The sequence below is a fragment of the Tympanuchus pallidicinctus genome, unplaced genomic scaffold (genome assembly GCF_026119805.1).
Source record: "Tympanuchus pallidicinctus isolate F22 unplaced genomic scaffold, pur_lepc_1.0 scaffold13, whole genome shotgun sequence".
NCBI classification, from domain to species: domain Eukaryota; kingdom Metazoa; phylum Chordata; class Aves; order Galliformes; family Phasianidae; genus Tympanuchus; species Tympanuchus pallidicinctus.
Window position 1 is genome coordinate 11,629,607 of NW_026294648.1, and position 21,949 is coordinate 11,651,555.

General features: G+C 35.5%; 1 long non-coding RNA gene across 2 annotated transcripts in view; it reads right to left on the reverse strand.

Annotated features, from left to right (window-relative positions):
- The window catches only part of LOC128075996 (uncharacterized), a 78,832-nt gene extending 61,325 nt beyond the window's left edge, over positions 1-17,507 (reverse strand). The window contains exon 1 of one of the 2 annotated variants that reach the window (XR_008204188.1): positions 17,358-17,507. This is a non-coding gene — a long non-coding RNA (uncharacterized LOC128075996). The remainder of the gene's footprint in view (positions 1-17,357) is intronic. The other variant, XR_008204187.1, reaches the window with a different exon arrangement.
- Positions 17,508-21,949: the final 4,442 nt, after the last annotated feature.

Genomic DNA, 21,949 nt, shown 5'->3' on the forward strand with positions numbered 1-21,949 from the left:
AATCAAAGGCCATTTTACAGTTCTTGTATAGTCAGAATGTAGATGCATTTGTAAGAAGCACAATGACAGTACAAAGAGACAAGAAAAGATATATTACAGAAGGCTGCAGAATACAGTAGGAGGTAGCATTCAACCCTCCCCCCCCCCAAAAAAAAAAGAACGCTTGAGATCTTCACATAAACTTTTAAACTCACACACAAATAATCTCTTAATGTATCTAGTTTTTACACTAGATACATTCAAATCTAAATCTGTTTTACATATATGGTTATGACATTTTCTCTATGAAAGGTTTTCAGAAAGTCATGCAAAAGTTTAGTGGTTTATGACTTTCATTAGGTTTTTATTTAATTGATTGTTTCTGTGCACCCTCTTAATGGGTAAAAGGGCTAAAAAAGGATTTGTCATAGCATATAACATGCTTAATTCTTTTATTTCAAATTCACTATATTTAATTTTGCAATAACAATAATCATAGATGCAATTTTTTAAAACCTGCATTGTTCTCTGATGCCTGTAAACAGAGATAACCTTGGGGAAATCTGTGCATGTACTCTCTGAATGTGTTTTGCAAGAGTGGCTGTGTTAAGTGGTTTCTTTGTCAGTCCTAGCACAAAATACTGTGGCCTGATATTCCTGCACTGCCTTGCAGACCTTCTTTCTGAATACAGATGACTGTATCATGAAATTTAATTTAAATTATATGACTATCTAAACTAAATCGTAATCCATAAAGAAACAAACATTCAATCTACAACAAAGGATTTATCCAACAAACACTGTTCACACTCTATATGCATTAATAAAATTCTGAGCTAGCATCTTAGATTTGTTTCATTTCATTTGCAAAATCAGTTTTTTAAGGGCTTATGAAAAAGGCATTGCATAATCAAAACTAAGCTATGGTCTTTTTTAAAAGCTTCACACATTCAACTCTATAGAATACCACACTCTCTTTTCCAAATAAGTTTAGAAACAGTGTTGTCACCACACTTCTGTGTAATTATAACACCTTGATGCAAACTATCACAGAAAGCAAATGAATGTTGCAAATCATACTAATTTGGGAAAATGCAAAATGCCTGTTTAGAACCTGACTGCACAACTGTTATCATATCAGTGTGAAAATGTATCACTGTTTTAAGGATAATCCAAATTTTACTCAACAAAAATCATATTTTCCAACAGAAACGTAGCAATTGTTTCCAGGTGGCATATAGTGAAGAGAAAAATTTCCACAGAAATTGCAAAAAGTGCAGAATATCTTTGAGTGAATTACATGTTTCACCACAAAGTTGCCTCATAAATACAAAAACAACATAATTTCGTCACCAAAGTATTATAAGGGTTTCATGAGTGTTTTTTCCCTCACTTTGGAATGTGCTCCAGCGTTGACTGAAGCCAGCTGAGAATTTGTAGCCAACACAGAATTTATCAAGAAATGTGATGTAACAAACACACTATAACATCAAAGACTAAATACAATAAGGACAGTCGTTTGTTGAAGCTCACACTGAACTGTCATATGTTTGCTTATGTGTGTGTGTGATTATAAACATACTTCTTCAACAAGCATTTTTCTTTGTTTTAGAAAGACAATGCACTAATACTTGTAACTGGGCCTTTGCTACTTTCAATAAATGTTATACACTCAAACCTTGAAAAGATGCACATTTCTCATTCGGCTTATTCTCAAGACACAGCACTTCCTTCAGTTCTCTTGTTTAGCATTGGATTGCTTTATTGTTAAGAATTACACATTTAATTAAGTAACATTTAATTAATAACATCTTAATATTTAATTCTATTCCTCGTAGAAAAAGCAAAATAAAACTCACCTTGTATTCCCTTAGGCTGAATAGCAGTAAATCAAAATGGATTATTTCACTTGACAAACTTTATCCAACTCTCTCTTCTAAACATTTCTGTCAAACCTCCAAATATACCTACTGCTTTCCCAATAATAAGCATATAGTAAAATCTGTGATGTGGAAATGAGCAGAGTATGTCATTTTCCTGCTACTCTGATATGTGTTAGGTTTTGACACTTGTCTGTCTTACTTGTCAGCTTCAAAGTCCTCTGGATTTTTTCAAAGATATTGCCTTGTCCATAAACAGACAACACATTTCTCTTTTTATCAAATTTGACACATGGTCTAAGGCATTAACATGAAAAAAAACCAACACTGTAGTTATTTTTAAATCTCTTTAAATATAGTTTCATGCATTTCTGCCCCAAAGGGATGACAAGGTGAATTAATTAGCTGAGTCTTAAAACCACTAAGTGTCCTCTGATGCTTTGCTCAAGTATCATATGTAATCTTACTTCAAAAATGAAATAAAATTAAAAAAAAAACACAACAACAACAAACAAGCACACCATCCATGTCAGAAGGGAAAGACTGAATGGATGTCATAGTCCAGAACCTTGTCTGAGACCAAGCCATGATTTTCATACAAATGTTTATGATGGGTGTTAAATGTCATTGTATTGAACTCTCTTCTCATTAAGGAAGTTATAAGCAAAAGGGGATCCAAACCCTCTTCTTCAGATTTCCAAAACAACCACGGCTGGAGTGATGCTGACTCCTTAGGGTGATGAAAGCATCACTAGAGAGTGAACAGTAGATTTGTCCTACTAACAAAAGAAAAATAAAACTAATTTCAAAGGATATGAACACCGTATGTATTGGCCTTACAGCCCCCCATTGCTGCCTTTCATTCCCAGTGCATTTTTGAAATTCACATTGTTATTCTTTACTGACTCTATCAAAAGCGCTACTAAAAAATAAAAGATATTGGGTGAGATGTGGAAATCACTTTCCAAGGAGATTGAGCTCCTATCTGTCATTTACACTTTCACAGCTTCTTCTGCATGCTCTCTTTTCATTTCTGCTTGGTTTCATGATTTAACTCCATGGATGCTGAGAGTTAGCCATGCGGCTGTGCAATTTTTGGCTTGTAAACATCATAAGAGAACAAAATCCGTAATTCTCTGTAAGAAAAGAATGCTTTGTTTGCTATATACTTTTAAATAAGAAAAATGCCCAAATTTTTCTTTAAATAAGGGGCAAACTCCACTCATCACACAAAGGAAAGTCTTGGAAGCTGAGTTAATTAATAATAATAAATTCACTGGAAAACAAAGAAAACATTGAAACCATCTGCTCCAGGAAGAGGTAAGGGAAAGGAACTTTATCCTGAACAATATATGTAGGATCTGTACCATTCAGTACGATTATATATTATTATAAATCCCAGGTACGTGGAGCTCCTCAGAAAGGCTTTTTTGAGAAAGCTTTCTCTATTGCTTAAAATGTCACAATTGTATTTTTATATATACATATATATATATATATTTATGTTTCTGTTGCTCTTAAGCTTAAAAAGCAAAAAAACCCAACACATTTCTAATATTTACAAAAATCACGAGCCATACAATCTGCTGTAGTTCAGAATAACTGTTCTTCTGGCAAAATGAAACTCACATAAATGTGTTGGCAGTATCAAGCATTTGATAATTGAAACAATAGCAATCAGTGATACCTCCAGAGAATTATATGCAGCTTCAGTCTGCTTTGATGGCGAAGGTTCCTGGTTTAATATTATTAAAATAACATTACCTATCTCTGCCTGGATATATTTCACACTTCACACACATTTATAAGCACAGTCTGAGCACCTCACAATCATTTATAATTTATTTCACTGAGAGACACAAAAACACTTTTAGCCTCACTCCACATACACAGGACTGAGTTACAATGAAAATAAGCCACTTTCCAATTTCACATGCTGAAGTGTTTTTGAGAAAAGATGTGGAATTGGCACTCATGAGCCTTAGACTAAATCTGTGATCACCGGACATTCTTTTCATGAAGATCCCTGCTACTGAGATTATGAAAACTTGCAATACACTAAAAAATACACTAAAAAATACACTGTCAGATTTTAAGAGTTGAGATTTAAGATTGTCTTCATCTTCTGACATGGTAGTGAAGTGCACAATGGCTGCTCAGCCCTGTTTCTTTTTCCTTTACACAATTTTAATTTAGGTTTAGTAATACAGTAATATTTTTAGGACCGCAATAAAATATCTAGATGTGTCATCTGTCCGCAGATGTTTCTGAGGCACTGTTACACCTCAGTATTTTAGTAAACAGACATTGCAATGATGAAGAGTTTTAATAACAGTGACTGTTCTTTTTACGACTTCAGTGCCGCTTTTTTGTTCCCCACTTTTTACTGAGCGTTCCTAGATATAAAACTGGAGATTCATATATAGAATAGTTTTAGTACAAAACAACTTTGTTTTCTGATGTCAGGCCTGCAATTGTAATGCAAACAGGGGAGGGAAAAAAAAAAAAAAAAAAAGGATGCTTATAAAAAGGTTTTAATAGTAAAGACATTAACAGACAAAATGAGCTTTCAGAAAACAAAAACCAAGTTGTGTCAACGGCCTATGGAATAAAAGTATAGATGTTTAGAGATTTTAACAGCATGAATTACCAGGAAATCTGTTTTTTGTCACTGCTACTGAATAACAGAAGGAAGCCATCAGCATTTAATCTTCTCCCCTTGCCCTTTCTGATAACTTACTCTGAATGAAGGTGGGATCTGTCTTCCTTACAAATAATATTCCTATCTTAATCATATTCTGTTCTATAAGATGATCTGTGAGCAATGCTTGTCAAATGGACATGTATTATTCAGTTGCAGTGGTAGCAGAATGGGTACCCCCTTCTTTCTCTTGCTCTCGATTAGTCTTTACCTGCAAAATTTCAACAGAAACAGGCATTGTTTGATGGAAAAAAAATGTTTTTTTTTTTTTTAAGACTGTCTGCAAATTCACAGTATGTGACAAAATCTGCCCAAAAAATCATCTTCAAAATAATAATTCAAAAAATTCACAAAAATCTGCACCAGTAGAGGAGAACCACTGTTGCTGTCACCACTGATTAAACTCATCATCCACCACCTCATGGTGCTCACATCTACTGTTGGTCTCCAGAAATGTTGAGTAAGCACCAATGAATGTCAGCGGGTGACATTTTTTCCACCATGGAGGATTTCAGTCCCCCCCTTTGTTTCATACGCACTTCTATGTCAGACACTATTCTGTCAGACTGCCCCTCTGCTGTCATCAGTCACACAGCAACAAACATAACAGAATATTGGTGGGAAGTTTCAGCCTCTACTGCCATCCCACCACCATCTGCTTCTGACATTGTAAACCAATACAATAAAATAGGAGGCACTGCTTTTGGAGCAGACCTCACATTTTCTTTGACTAACAAACACGTTATAAACAGTAACAACACAACAGTCTGAATTGAGAAATATTTTGGTAACTGTGACTGAGAATATGAGACACCAGTGTAACTTTTATCTTTTCCAAAAGTCTTAGTAAAGGTGTCCATTATGAACAACTCAAAAGAAGGCATATAATTCAGAGAGTATAAATAGTCTTTCTGCTCTTATATTAATAATTTATGCTATTCATGGGGAATAAGTAAGGTATTATTAATTGCTTTTAGCAACATAAGTAAAGGCTGTTCTATTAACAACATTAAAGCTTAAATATTAATTCCTAAGAACCACAAAATGTGCTAATGTCAGAGCTGAAAATGGAAATGTTACAAAAAAGACAAAAGGTGTTCACTTGTTTAGAAGCAAGGGCTGGATTGTGGCTTTAGGCACAGCCCTGAACAAAAGACTCTACATTAACTGTACCAACTCCAGAAATAGCTTGGGGAGACATTATGCCTGAGGCAAGTTCTCCACTAAAAAGTTCTTCTGGCAGAGCTGTGTGATCAAGTGTGATTAATGACCAAAGTTACTGTGCCCCTCATGCAGACAGTAGTGATGGCAAATACTCTTGCTAGCTCCTGCTAGCATGGATGGATGAACGTGCCTTGTAAGAAAGAGAATCGGGGCACTAGAACGGGTTAGGTTTGTCTGAACACAACTTTACCTTTTGTTAGTCTGGGGGTGCCCTGCTAGTATACAAACATAGTGGCACAAACAGGAAGCTACCACAGAATTGCAGTGGTTGGAAGGGACCCCTGATATCGCCAAGTCCAAACCCCCTGCTAAGGCAGGTTCCTTACAGTAGATCACACAGGAAAGTGTCCTGACAGGTCTTGAACATCTACAGAGAAGGAGACTCCAAAACGTCTCTGAGCAACCTGTTCCAATGCTCTGTTACTCTCACAGTAAATAAGTTCTTTCTTGTGTTTGTATGGAACTTACCATGTTTCAGTTTACGTTCACTGTCCTTTGCTCTATTGCTGCACACCACTGAAAAGCGTCTTGCCCTATTCACTTGACTCCCACACTTCAGACATTTACAAACAGCAATGAGATCCCCCCTCACTCTTCCCCAGCTGAAGAGCCCAAGGTAATGCAGACCAGCTTTCAAAGGTGGCGCCTGGAGAGTAAGTAAAGTAATGGGCCAGTCTGCAAAATAGCAGAACTTGCCTTCCAGGCCAGAGGCCTGATGTTGTACCAGTTCCAGCCTTGCCAATGGTTCTGGGCAGCCTTGGTACTTCAGTCTCACAGAACCGACCCTGTGACTGGGTTTCACTGTCTGTAGTTGGGTATCTATTGATTTTTCAGCTATGTCTTTAGCAAAATTGGAAAGTAAGCTATGAATCAGTTAATTTCACAGAACATTTTAGAGACTGCTTGGAAATAGAGTTATAAACCTGGTAGGAAATGAAGCACAGCCAAACTAATTCTCTTTGCTTTCTCAGTGACTTATGGTATGGCAGATGTAGCTTGACAGTTCAATAGCATTGTTTGCAACAGTTTAAAATAACAATAAAAAATTGAAACAATTGGCAGATAAGAATTATTAAATACAGTAATAAAGCTCCACAATTGTCCTATGTCTGTCACAGATATCTGAGAGCTGTATGCACATTTTTGAAGCAGTAATAGGTAGAACCAATTATACTGTGCTTGAAATTGTTGAGCAGTTCATAACAAGTACCAGTATGCTAACAGTATCACTGTAACTTCTGCATCTTACCATAACAAAAATCAATGTGCATATTTTATTGTAATATAAAAAATGACTGTACATCTAATAACTAATAGATATTTTTGGACACTGTACTATTTGCATCTCCAAGAAGTAACAGCATTGCTCTATTCTGGATCAGCTTTTGCCAATTTTCTCTAAGATAAATAGGTTTATTAACATTATTTACTAATGGATACATGCTTGTTGTGAGGCTAGCCACAAGAAAACTACCAGTAAGACAAATCCCAGACACATGCATTGCAACACTTAAACCTCAGCAGTGTTCCATGAAACTTACCCAAGATAAAGAGACATGCTTTATGGTGATCCTAAAAGCATTCTAGAAAAAAGAAGGAAAAAAGAAAGAAAAATAGGGAGGTATTTTTGGCGCCTCTTTGGGTTTTCTGCACATACACATTACTGTGAGCTGCAGATCAAAGGTAATGATTAATCACATGCTCTCCAAAACACATCTACAACTGACAAACAACTGACCCTTTGTTGCTAGATAAATAGTTAGAATGAGGTACTGAGTCCAGTAAAACAACCTCTGGAACAGCACCTAATATGAGATACATCAGAGTAGGTAAAAAGACAAGGAAAAAAAATTGACCCCTATCTAAAGCAAATAAGAACAGACTTATTGTAACAAAGGAGAAAATAAATCAGATGGACATTTTAAAAGGCATGAAGTATAATTCTGTATTACATCTTTTTAAGATAAAGACATGCCAAAGCCATGTTTATATGAAATCATGGAACTGTCATCAACTTGTTCATCTTGATGAAAAGAACCCACAAGGTCTTTAATTGTAGCATTTTCTAAATAGAGTATTTCCATTTTTCATCTTAAGCCTCATTGTTTTTTTCCCTATTACCACATTTCCTATCAGACAGTAATAGACATTTTTAGTAGTTAAAAAGTTGTCTATTTTAATCACAATACTCTTTTGCCCTCTTTTTTAATACTTGCACAATTTTTGTCTTAATGAACCAATTAGTTCTTGCTGAGGTCAGTTATATTTGCTCACAAATAGTTTCCTAGTGCATTCTCAAGCAGGTAAAGAGAAAGGGTCATTGTCAGGTAAGGGAATATTGAAATGAAATACTTTCACCCAGAGCACCAGTAGAATCACCACTTACACTACTATGTCCCATTTTTTTTTTAACCAAACTACGCAAGTTTCTTAATCAGAGTCAAATTAGACAGTATCTTCACAATCACGTCCAGCATTATATTTAAGCATACTTCAAAAATCATGCTTGTCTTACCAAAATCCTTGAAATTAATTGTACTACATTTTAATCCCTCAATTTCATTTGACAGAAACACATTCTGTCACATTAAAACAAAAGATGCTGCATAAAAGCAATTCTTGAAAACGAATGTGTAAACACCAGAACTACGCTGCATAAAGGAAATGCTTTAACAGATTAATTGGTTGGGCTAAATTCATGTCATTTGTAACAATTCAGAAGTCAATTATGATGCACACTCTTCACTAATGTCTGTAGATTTTACAGGAGAGTAAGCAGCATGGCTAAGAAAATTAATGACAAACGTAACATAAGAAGCATTGATAAACAGACTCCATTTGCTGCATTTCAATACTGAAGTAATGTGAAATATTTTCATGTTGACTATAGAGACAGAGAATTGGTTGAATTGTTTAGTATTCAGTCTCCATTTCTTCTTTTTAGGCAATTCCTACTGGGATACACACACAAGCCACAACCTATCCACCAGAATTGCTACAGTGCAACAGCAATGTACATACAGTATAATATCTGAATGGCCACACAGGGCCATAGAAACAAATAGAAACAAAAGTGGTACAATTCAAACTGCTTACTTTCTCAGTGACTGAAACTGTTCTAAAATAACACTCTCTAACTTTGCAAAAATGTGCTATTGTAGTTATTTCCACTATTTCTTCCATGCTTCAGGACAGCCCACCAACCAGTACTACTGTACTACTACTGTAAATGATGCTGTATTTCAGAATATCAAATTCAGATCTCTCTCATGCCATCATAATGAGATCAATATGAAATACTAACAGATTAGAAACATGTATATGCATATCCCTACAAATTACTTCTAACTATAGCAGTAGATAATTTCATTTTTTTTACCTTAGCATTTTCAAACTCAGAGAGATTATGGAAATTCACATTTTTGCTGAAGTTCACATGTTCTTAGTCAACGTTTTCTAGTAGATGCCTTTACACTGAAACATCTGTTTAAATATGTAGTAAACACCTATGACTAGTGGTAGCTCTGCAAAAAGAGATGCAAAGCTCAGCTCTTCTTACCCTCCAAGAACATCTTCATTCTTTCTTTTTTTTCCTTTTACCTTTTTACCACTTTCTGTCCATTTTTAGTTATCTAAAAAGTATTGTTTTCAACTGAGACAAGGTCAAAAAGTTCTAGCTCTTCCTGAGAATCAATTGAATACCACTGCCCTATGAATCTGGGGAGGTATACCTTTGCTTCAGGTCTGACAAACTTCTCCACAGTTTCCTGTTTGCCTCCTCCAGGCTAGGTTTCTATATTTCTAACTTTTTCTGTATTAAAAACCCCCAGGTAACTTCCTTCCTGTCTAATGACTACTTGAGAGGATTCATAGTTACAGAAAATCAATGTTTTAAATGGTATTGAACAATGCTCTCAGAATCTCAAGGTGACTGGTTCAATCTTCACTGATTAAACATGACACAATATCATCAAAGTAAGCTGCAAAGTTGTTCTTTGCCTTTTCCTATTCCTTTTTGGAAAGAACAGCATATAATTTCAACCAGAAAGGTATCCTGAATTACAGGAAGACAACGGGATTCTTGCTGTTGTTTTAAATGACTGGGAACAACTGAAAGGGATGAGGATCAGCTATTAAGGGTGATATAATTCCAAAACATTGTAAAGGCATCAACTTCAGAAGAAATATACCTGGCCTGTGGACAGTACTCCTGATTCCTATCTAAGGTCTAAATACTAAGGACTCAAGAATATAGATATTTTAATGCATTCACTTCTCTGAATTTGAAGCATCAAATCTTAGTTTCCAGGCAACTTTCATGAAGAAACAAGGTTGTTTTTAAGTTATTATGGTTTCAGCAATTCTAATGATTATTTAAATATAAAAATACCTCTCAAATAAAAGTGATAAGTTGCCAAGTACACTGATGGTAAACGGTATTTTGAAAATCCAACATAAAAGCAAGTACAATTATAAACTATGGCTTTTTTGCACTCAACCTTCTTGGATTTGCAGTTACAGCATGCCTCAAATGCCTCCAGTAAAGCAGAATTCAGCTTGCCAGCATAAAATACTGGTGTGATACAATGAAGAAAGCTTAGATTATGTACTAGAACTTTACTGAAAGCAATGTCTATAACCTTCAGAAGCTCTGAGCATGGGTTGTACATCTCCAGCATTGAAAAGGTCAAATTTCTTTTTCATTTTTTCTCTCTTATTTGCCATTGCTTTCTTTTCGATAGGTAAATATAATGCTCATAAAAGAGAACATAACAGGAGAAGCTCCAACAAGTCGTAAAATTGAACTTCTGAACCTTGTGCTCTTATGAGCAGAAGGCAGGATTAGGACAAACTTACCCAAGCTCTCCACCTGTCTAATTAACAAACTTCAATCCCGAAATCTGCCTGTTTCTCACAGATAGGTTGGCAAGGTAGGAGGTTGAGAGACAAACTGTTCTTTCACAAACATTCACATACAAAAAACAAGTCAAGTGCTTTCAACACAGTTGAAAGAGCAGCTTTAAGTGTTCACCTTTTCTAAAGTTCTCAGAAGGCACCCTGAAAAACAACTTGAATGCTGGAGGAAATCTACTGTTTGAGAATGTCTACCTCTGCCAGTAAAGCACCTGCCACACCTCCTTCTTTCTGGGGCTGGCAGGAATGCACCTCACCCATTAGTTGCCAAAAGCAATAATCTCAAGGACCCTGTCCAAGAGCACAGACCCTTCTGACAATACCACAGTGTAACACTGACATTGGAAAGTCGACATTAGATCAAATCTCTCTCTTCTATTAACATACATTCTTCCAGTAGAGCTAGAGATCTATGCCCTTAGATGTTAAACAAATAACTTCCATTAACACGGAACAAAGTTCCTGGTATTTGTAGGAGAAAAAAAAAAAAAGAAAAATAGATGCCTTTTCTATGTAAACAAATAGCTGTAGATGGCATCATTTAACAAAAGGAAATAACACCAACTGTAAACAAAGCAGTCAGGTGCACAGTTTCTCTTTTAAGTAAGATGACCTTGAGGTCTTAAGGAGGAAAAAAAGAGCAAAAATACCACCAAAGTCAGGCAAGTCCACAGAGCATTGTCAATTAATGTCACCATTGTTCGTGAATTAATTTTTCCGTAAATGCATCCAGAAAAAAAGGCTGTAAACATGGAAAACAAACAAACAAACAAAAAAGGTAATTCTCAGTTAAAAATAAATTTGAAATCGATAAAGACTGAAATTGCCTCACCAGGCATAGATGTAAGAACTTGCTGGAAACGAATTAGAATGTGGGGGAATGTTCAAGTTAACAAGAGCGTAACTTAATGAGAAATTTTGAATAGTTCAAATGAAAGACGTGTTTATCTCACATTCTGAAAACTCCCTTCTCCCTTCTCTTTGCCTCCTAGAGGACCTGAGAACAAAGGCAGAGAAAGAGAGCAGTATGTAACATTTATAGGTACAAATCTGAGATCAGTCAAGGTCATCAAAATACGAGCTGAGGCTGACTTCCTTTAATTTGCAAGAAGCTGCATTGCTTTCTCTGGGGATGTTCCAAGAGCCAGGGAATGCGACAGAGCAGCAAAGGCTGTTTATGGTCTTTTTATTCACCGTTCCAGTTCACTATTCCAGTAACAGGCTAGACATGAACCATTTATACTAGCCTTACAGAACTTTCTTGAAGGAGGAAATTCTCAGTAGAGCACTTAAAGCCTTAAAAAATTTTGAGATAAAACAAAGAGGAGCAGAAGAAGAAAGCTGAAACACTGCGAGATGTTTTTCAGTTATAAAACAATCCCCTAAATTAAAAAAAAAAAAAGAAGAAAAAAAAAAAAAAAAGAATCTAAATACATTTCATTTCCCATAGCTCACTTATCAGCATCTTATACTTCTGTTCTTGATTTGAAGTCAAGCACCAAATACAAAAAGCTTCGGAAACTCATTGGGCCAAATTAAACCTGATACAATCCTATTATCTGCACATGAATTTAGACTACTTAGTTGGTTTCATTCCTACCTCAGCATTTTTCCCTGAAGAAATTCTAAAATAGTCCATTTTACTTCTCACTAATATACCTTGTTAATAGCAACTTTTAAAATCTTAATTTGATGATTGCAAAGGATTTAAATTGTATGAAATTCTCTAAGCCCTACTTCAATGTATGTGCAGATTAAAATGTATCAATTTCATATTTTATACTCTCATTCTATAATAGGACTTTATTGTAAGATCCGCAAAGGCTTGATGCAAATCATAATTATCTTTCCCAATTTGATTTCATACTCCTATCTAGAATTCAGCTCCTTCTTCATCTTCATATGGAATGAAAACCTCATAATCAACTTCTACATCTTTCCTTAAAGCATACAGATGATACCTGCCATTTTTGTAGGTGCTCATATGGAAGAAATAGAGCTTTTAGTTTTTTATAATGTCCACTCAGCTTGATATGAATAGATGGAAATGCTTTCTACATTTGCACCTCTAGGCATTGTTTCCTTTAATAAATAAGACAGCCTTATTGCAGGTGCTCTCCCATGGACTTTTATCAATTGCTTTTCATATTAAAAGCTTTATTATTTTTAGCTCATCAACCTCATGCATCACCAAGAATGTTTATTGCTTAAGACTGTGGGCAAAGGACTGTTTCAAGGGTTTTACAAAAATAGATAATGAAAGAGAAAAGCACTAATAATTCCATTAGCAATTCATTTCAGATCCACAAAAGTGGCAGTTCACTAACAACTACTATCTCACAGATATACACACACACTCAATACTTTCTTCTTTCATAGAAGCATAAGGCACCCAGCACACTAAGTATTACCTATAAAGTAAGAAAGGCTTCCAGGCATTGCAGTAATAACAATAAATACTAACCTACACAAGCTAACAGGAGTAAATACGAATACTTAAAATCCTTAGTGCATGGGAAACCATCAGATAACCTTTTCTGCTACAAAACCTCTTTTAAAAGGTCAGATGTTACAACAATGCACTGATTTGCACAAAACAGGCCATGATAAGGTTCTTAGGCAACTAGGTATAATATTTGGTAGCATGCAGATTTTCAACATCCTACATGCATCCCATCAGAAAATCTTTTATCGTACCTGGCATCAGTGTTTACAGCTATAGTTCTCTAGACCCCATGGCAATATTAAGACAGTCAATCAATTCATTCCAAGTAAAGAACAAAGAATATGTTGCAGCATGCAGTGCCAGTAACCAGACTGATGAAAGGCCAGATCTACTGCTTCAAAGGAAAGCCATTGAAACCAAAGGTGAACAGTGTTTGGTTTCGCTTCGCTAGAAAATGAAACAAGAAAAGGTCATGAGCATTCACTGGTATTTGCTTAAAGTATACTGGACTTTGAGCACTAGCCATAACAAAGGCTCAATTCAGATGGTACAACAAGGTAAAATGCTACTTCTGAACAGTTGAAATTTGATTTGTTATTATGACAATGTTAGACAACACTTGCCCCAATTAGCTCATGTGGTCATGCAAATATGCAAAAAAAAAAAAAAAAAAAAAAAAAGCAGCATTGATACAGATTTCAGATACAGAAAAGTTCCTTTAAGTAAAGATCAGATATAAAATGTAGAGAAAGAATTAATTATATCTAATTTTAACTGATAATATGATGCAGTTTTAGAGAATATCTTTTGTTGAAATATACAATAAGAAATCTATGAATAAAGGTTTGATTTTTCTAAAGATACAATATTACTTTGCCATTGGAAATCCTCTCTAGGTTGAGGGAATTATTACGCTGTCCAGTATTTACATTGCTACATACAATACATGAAATCACTAAATGGATCTGCTCTTATAACAGAGATGTGAATTATAATTAGTTCCAAACATAAAGTACAGTTAGAAATTTTGCACATGTAACAGACATTTCTAGCCATCTTCCCCACTGATCTGAACAAACAGGATTAAGGTAATGGACAACACACAGGAAAACTAGTCCAGAAACAGAGAGCACCAGTATCAATGACCAACCACTTTCAGTTGGAATTTCTCACTCCCTCAACAAATTGTTTCTAATTTGATGACTAGTATCACACAGGCTTAAAAACATCATTTAAGGTTGAAGGTTCCTCTGCTATTACCAACAGCATAATGTAAATTTATAATAAAAAGATAAATGTTATTCCTTATTTTTATATGTTTCTTGCATAATCACACTGTTCTGTATTTAAATTTTTTCAAGGTTTGTCTAAGAAGTTTTTGCCTCAAAGATACTGAGGCTTATTTATGATTTAATAGCAAATGCCATTTAGAGCAAATAAAGTGTTTTTCTTTAGATACATCTTTATCTTAAACATACTCCTAAAAAAGTAGTTTTCAGTAAGAGTTTACTAAGGAATTCTGCTACAGGAAAAAAATAAGCTTTGCTGCAACATCATAACATTACATAAACATTTCCTATTGAAATATATCTATACATATATATATTTACATACGGAAAAACATACACATGCTTATATGTTATTGCAGACTAATCTAAGTCTGGAAGGCTGATGCCAACTTGCTTTCCAACATGAGACCAGTAGACACATTTTAAAATGAAAATTAAACAGTGTATTAATCTTGAATTACTCCTCTTCAGAATTACAAATTTTACCCATCAGCTGAGGATGCACAAAGAAAGTAAGTAAGCATTCTAGTTATAAATGAAACTCTCCTTTGCAGGAGAGCACAAGTAGATGCTCTAATACTTCCCAGTGAACAATTACAACAAGATATAAAGGGTCAAACATTTGAGTTCTATTTACTAGAATAACAGGAAATGCAACCATTCTTCTTTTGCTTTTCCACAACAGCAAAAGCAAAGTAAAATATTTAATCTGACTATTGCTACACCACAGTCACCATTTATCTAGAGCTAAAACCAGCGAGAGTGAATTTAGAACAGGGTCCTAATTAAGAAGGAGGCCTTGAAGTAATTATTTTTTCCTGAATGTTAAATGTCTTTGCTGTACAGAGGTAAATAAAGCATCCTGGGAGATGAGCAATCTGCAGATGATATAACCCAATTTTGGTACGACACAGCTGCTGTATTGTGCATTTTGTTGCTGGTAGGCCTCCCAGGACTACATGCCATTGCCTCTCCAAGGGGTTGGAAGAGCAGAACTCTATTGCTACAGTTCCTTCACTGCAGAAGTTCAGACTCCCTGTAAACATTCTTGCAGTTGTTTGTAAGAGCTGCCACCCCTGTATTCAGTATGTCCTCCCAGAGGGAGAACCGAAAGGATTTAACTGAAATTCTACATAACAAAGAACAGGCTACGTGCCTGAGAGTGAAGAATCATCCTGACATATTGATTAACACCCAGCAGACACACTATAAATGAGGTATAATTTGTCAGGACTCAGTGACAGTCTTTGCTTTCTTAAAGCTCATCTTCTATTCGCTCTTCTAACTTCCTTTTGGTTTAAGCAATTTCTTGAGCTCGTCTTCAGCCAAGTGTCATCTGCTCTCTCCCATAATCGTTACCCTTCTCACTAATTAGCAAGGTTTAGCTTCCTCCTGTTATGCACTTAATTAACTTCTCCACCTTTGGAAATGCAATTTCCCCTGGACAAAATTACTATCATGAAAGTTTCATACAATGAACTATTTCTAAGTACAGACTTCAAATGAAGCAACATTGTTCAGAAAGACAGTGAAAGGTGCAGAAGACTTTCCGAAAGTGAACTGACTCTACTATAGTGGCAAAGATAAGCATGCAGGTAAAAAATTAGGTATTAAAAAAAACTTAACCAAGGTTACTCCAAACTGATGGTGGTCAGATTGACTTACTTAGGAAAGAGATGAAGAATAGCTATTGTATGCACCACATGGTATTCTCTAACATTCATACAGTCACTTCCCAGTCTGTTAATATTTTTAACTGCATAATAGCAGCGAGTATATCTAAATTCAAAGCTTCATTTGTCATCCTGTTTCAGCAGATATACAGCAGTAACAACACTTCTGCTGAAAGGTTGTGCTTTATAGGCCAAACAGAAATAAAAAGGACACAGCAATAAATAGAAACAAGTCAAATAGTCCCAGCTCAGATGAATGGCAAATCAGAGGTACAGAACAGAATGTAAGTCTCTCATTTTCCTCTCCAATCCTTTATGGAACAAATTTATGCAGCTGCTTATGGACTCACAATGTTTGGCCTAGATTCGCTATGATGTGCTGAGATTCCTATTGCAATGGAAAAAGAATGCGTTTATGCGAGTTTCCTTCCTAGGACTACGTGCAGTTTCTCTACCTCATAGTCAGCACCAAAAGCAGGAAGTCACAGAAATCACAGGATATGAATGAAGATCATAAATGCCAGGAATTTAATGTTATCTTGCCTAAAGGACATCTAATATTCTTATTTATTACTTTTGCTGTAAGGAAACATTTTAGTAAAAGAAATTACAGGAGCTTTTTGGATGTTGGGTTAATTTTGAAAATTAATGGCCTATTTGAAAGAATGTATACTAACAAATTCCTGCCTTTCATTTCATCCTAGATAAGACTATGGAATTTGGCCTGTAGTTCACTGTTACAGCTGTTTTCTTCCTTATACTCCTCCAGCAAAAAGAGATTTGTGCTTTTAGAAAAGAAATATTTTACCAAACATAATAATACCTCTATTTCTTCTCCTGTGGTACAATGTTCTCATGGTTTATGGGAATTCAGGAGGGAATAAGAGGCTGAGTGAGGGGACAGAAATTAGGAAGATATCAGGAATATTTTGCTAGCATTGCCAATCAGCTTGTTTAATCATTAAGGGTCCATATATTTGATGAAAATAGGTAAAAGTTCTTTTCACACAGTAAACATGAAAATCTAACAAGCATGAATGTTTTAATATTCTCCTTATCCCAACTGACTTATACTGCAAGAAAAATGAAAAACAGCCACACTTATGAAGATCACATATTAGACAGTTTATGAGAATGCAAGTAACACTTTTTCTTTTTAATTAACAAACTACATTAACAAATTCAGATTACTAGTAACCTGAAGTTTTAATCAATTACATTGAGTTTAGTTAATGACCTTTTACAACTCACCTCAATTCCCAGAGAGTCCTATGGCAAGCAGGAGGACTATAAAAACATCCATATGCGCCTTCAGATCATCACTGAAGTTGTTCCAGATTTTTATTAGAAACACAGATGGATTTTCTAGAAGAAATTACAAAATTCCTTCATTCTGCAAAGATCCTGTAGGGAATTTCCTGGCTACAAAGTCTATTCATTAGAATGCTAGCCAGAGTTGGTCAAATATTAAATGCACTGATTTTTAAATGTCACTCCTCTCACCCTCCCCCCCCCAATATAAAAACATAAATTGATGTATTCTAATTTATGGGGTCGTGTTACTTGTTACTGGCAAATATCCATTCAAGTGCTAGTCATTAAAGAACATTTTCATATATTCCCAAGGCTTCATGATTGCTTAACAGGAAATCTATATTAGGACTGGCTGTTCACTGTTTTCCTTGATACTTAATACTCTGATCATGAAATTGTACAGCACCAATACATAGCCAACAGACAGAAAAACTCAATGAGCTGCCCACTCACAGAACTGTTTATCAGAGAAACTTTTGGTAATTCTGTGTATTTCATATTAATCTGAAGAGTTCATTTGTCAAGATGTTCTTGCACATAAAAAAGAACAAACAGTTATTTGAGAACAACTTGCTAATAGCTCCCTCCTTTCCACTTAAACAGAAGAGACACACTATTAAAAATTTAGATTCCCTTCTTTTAATTTTGTTGTGCCACCATAAATGAAAAAGAAAAAAAACAAAACAACGAAACACCACCTTATGGAACATCACAGCCAGGTGCAAAATAAAGGAGGAGCAAGAAAGAAAAAAAATTAAATCCCCAAACAGGTACCTACATGAATGGACTGAAAAACAGAGCCACCTCTTCAAATTTATTACATTTTGCATTGACTACTTATTTGTAGGTTCCCTCTTCACTGCTGCATGACTGAACACTTAAGAATGAGACCTTCAGACTCAAACATGACTTAACCTGATAAATTTCTAACCCAATTTACAGCAACGTCATGCATATGCTAAAACCCATCTAACATAAATATTTAATGAAGAAATAAACCTGCCAGAAGAATAAATTTACAACACATTTAGCGTACAGCATTTTAGAGGTGTCTGCCGAGTAGGTTTTGCTGTCGAGACAAGGTTTTAAACTGCCAATAGTTTAAAAGTAGTAATTTTTCATTGCATTTCATTCGTAAGCTCTGCTCCTTTTAAGAGACTCCAGGCTGTCAAGGTTAATTGAACCCTCAGGGCCCTCAGAATGACTGCACTCATTGGGGCTCCGCAGGCTCCAGCTCAGCTCCCTGATTCTTTTGCTCTAAATCTTGTCTCAAATGATCTTTTTCATAAATACAATTTCAACTTTAATCTCCACGATGATGATCTGCTGATCTAATTCTCTGCTTTAGACCTGTATCTGTCTGCCCAGACTAAAATGGCTATCTTTCTGACATTTCATCATCAGCTTAAAACACCGTATGCACATAACAAGGAGCAGAGGAGAAGAAAGCTAAAATTTTCTTTTTGTCTAGACAGCATGAATTGCACCTGGATGACACTAAAATTCCACATCCAAACTTTCTGAACTAACCTGCTTTTTGCCATCAAACATTTCTAAGTTTTGGACCTTGCAGGAGCTCCAGAGCTCTTTCACAGAGCTGCTGGCAGATCTGCCACAATTCCCCAACCCCTGGGAAATTCACAACCATAGTCTGGCTGTTTCTCTCTTGGTGAAAGCGGAGGAGCACAATTCGTAGGTCAGGATGTAAGTACACTGCTTTTCTGTCGGCTGGTCACAGAGAAACTGCTCTGCTTGGACACCTGCGATGAAGCGACTCATCAACTTTGCTAAAGCAAAGTGCTTCTGTTCTGAATTTGGAAAAGGCGTTGAAGAAAAAAAAAAAAAAGATCATAAGAAACGAATGGGCTACGTTTGTGTTTAGCTTCATCTAATCTGATGCATCACTACAGATAAAATAGCTAAATTTCCTTACCAAATTAGTCTAACATCTTCAAACCAGTTTTACTCTCTGAGCAAGTGCATGGGTTCCATTGTGTTTAGAGGACTCATGTCCCCTTAGAAAAACCAGTTTTAAGAAAACTTTTGCTTTCCTTCTGAAACGGGGCTTTCAAAATTTAACATGTCAGGTTTTCTGCTGGAAATGTAAACATATTTTGGCTTTGTATTGTCATTCTGAGAGAAACAACTGCCTTAATACTGTATTAATATGCATAATAAATTTCACTTCCTGATGAACAATATCCAAAGTCTCCTTTTTTGTTTTAAGATCTGAAGTATTCAATCTCCTGCCTAGGAATGTTTCTGCCAAAAGAGCACATTTTCCCCCAAAAGTTAATGTCATACAAAACAAACAAACAAACAAACAAATAAATAAATAAAATTCAACTTCTGAAAGACTCATAGCCAGAAAATTATAGCTTGAAAATAAAACTGAAAAAGTAGAACAGGAAGAATGATACATTCATTGGGAGTCTTTATATCTACATATATGAGCACAAGTGGGAAGTATCAAAGTGTCAACCACACTGAAACTTAAATTAACTAATCACAATTATTGTCATTAAATTAAAACACTAAGAGCAGCTACCTAATTCAGAAATAGTCAATAGAAGTGCTTTATCAAATTGTGTTAAAAACCACTGCGGCCACTTCAAAATTCAAACTACTACGCCTCTTTTATTTTTATTTAAATATTCACATTTTTAACAGTCCACATGGATTTGCAGATCTGTTAAGTTAAAAATTTCAAATAAAAACCCCAAACTAAAAACCTATCAAAATCACACAATATGAATGATGCCAGGCTCCATTCTGCACTTCATTGTGTTCTGTGTTTTATAAGGTGATGAGGCTGATGAAACCCAACACAGTACAATGTATTGGATCAGGAGCACAAATGTAAATCAAATATTTCCAGACAAGTTGATGCATAGCCAAGCAGCAACTTGGTACCACTTTTATTACAAATGGGAAATATATTACTCTCAAATTGCTTTAGTGTTTTTAACCAGGTTCTTACTATTGGAGCTGCATCATCCTTGCAGAAGTGATTGAGTGCACTCCTTATATAAGAATAATTTTCTGATTTTCAAAATATGCATTGCCTTGAGTGTACTTTTCCTTTAAGGTACTTTATGCCTCCTAAGAGATTAGGATATGTTTTTAGAAACTCCATCCATCTGAAGTGTCCCAGTTTCAGTACTTCCCCAGTTTGTTCACATGCACAGATCCTTTTAATCTTTTTCTTACACTGAGAACCATTTAAAACTAGCACCGACAGAAATTTATTTTGCTCTGCTTCAACTTTTCCTGATGAAAGTAGTCTTTTCCTATTCCCCAAGGAAGTAGTTACTGGAACTAAGCATAGTATTTATTTTAATGCAGGGTTCAAGAAGGTATCTGCTGTTTACTAGGCAGGATCTTCCATTCTGCTCTACATCAGGATGAGAATGCTAAACTGCATCCCAGTTACTAAACCTGAGCAGGGAAGATTCATGCAGACTTCTGCACCCAGAGAGGCTATAATAATTAACTTCTCAATAAAGCTGTAATTAATTATTGACAATTTAATGTCCCTACTTTTAACCTTAAATAACAGGCGGGAAAATTACTGTCTGTCATCTCTTCTTCAGTACTGCCAGGTGCAGCACATGTGCTCTCAATCAGGTCATCCCATCTACATCAGCCACTTACACTATCCATTCATTCTGTAGCTGCATCTTCCCCTTCATAGCGATGGATTCTTCACTTGAATAATTTAAGTCTGAGTTTTATAATAGACACTCATCATTTAGTAAAATGAGCTGCTGAACGGGCCTTGGAAGCAGATCATCTCTAATGTTTTACACAAAAACACATCTCTCAGCTACTTAGAAAACCACAACTCCGCCAGCTGATATTAAATAGTAGTTACTAAACTGGATACGTAACCATGCTCTTTTCTATTTGTTTTCTCTGCAGTCACTTGGTGTTTTGAGTACATTTATTAATTTATAAGGTGTCTGTTGTTGTAGATAGCTTTTAAACAGTTAATAGGAATCCATGGCTCCTCACCCAACAGCACAACCGCACTCTGCCTAATAAACTCCTCTTGCACTAAAGTAATGATCCTCTCTTCTCTTTCACACCTCTCATGCTGAATTCACAGTTGTATAGTTACACATTTCACAATGTATGAAAGAAAAATACTGTATAGCTTTTCCATGGAAATTGCTTTTGTATCACAGGGATTCAGAAATTCTCCAAACCAAACAAACAACCTGAGAAGTATTCATATAATGCGTCTACCTCCAAGAAAAAAATTTAAGTTATGAATCCCATGCGTATCAGTAGATGGCATCTGCCAAACTTGGTGAATTTCTGGTTAGAAATTTCACGCAGAAAATACATATGCAAAAACATTTCTGCAGCTAAGGACGACTAGGAAAGTTAAGTCACAACTCTGAAACCCTATAATTATTAGCCCATTCAATTTAACAGCTAAGATAGATGGTTTCAAAACAGACACAAAAACAATGATGTCCAAAACAAGGAAGAGCTCTTATTATTTAAATGTAGAATGTAGCTGG